General features: G+C 28.3%; 1 protein-coding gene across 6 annotated transcripts in view; it reads right to left on the bottom strand.

The window, feature by feature from the left end:
• LOC119585703 (mitogen-activated protein kinase kinase kinase kinase 3-like) overlaps window positions 1-445 on the bottom strand; it is a gene marked incomplete at its 5' end in the record, with an annotated part of 59,548 nt that overhangs the window by 54,625 nt on the left and 4,478 nt on the right.

Below are 445 nucleotides of genomic sequence, written 5' to 3' on the forward strand. Positions count from 1 at the left end.
ATAAATCATACCACTTCGTAGATTTATAAGCATTCATGATTTTTTTTATTTTTTATGTGATCATTGAAAAAAAGTTCAAATAATGGAATATTTACATGGAACACTTTGCAATCAAAAGGTTATATCCCATTCAAACAAATTATCTCATGATTCTCTCTGTCTGTAAATATGGATAACACATTGCATTCTGGGTTATTCAGAGTTTGAAATTTGTATGACACATGTAAACATCTTACTGTTTAAATGTGAAAGCATATCAATCTACAGTGATTTTAGGTCTGAATTCCTATGAGATATTAGCATTAGAAAGGTTCTTAGATCTTTCCCATTTTGAAATTACTATACATATATACTATTTAAACATTGCTATTATTTGGATACCTCAACAGCATTTGTAATTTGGATACCATGAGAAATAAATATGTCATCTAGAACATGCACAGCA

Source organism: Penaeus monodon, chromosome 20 (assembly GCF_015228065.2).
Source record: "Penaeus monodon isolate SGIC_2016 chromosome 20, NSTDA_Pmon_1, whole genome shotgun sequence".
Classification (NCBI taxonomy): domain Eukaryota; kingdom Metazoa; phylum Arthropoda; class Malacostraca; order Decapoda; family Penaeidae; genus Penaeus; species Penaeus monodon.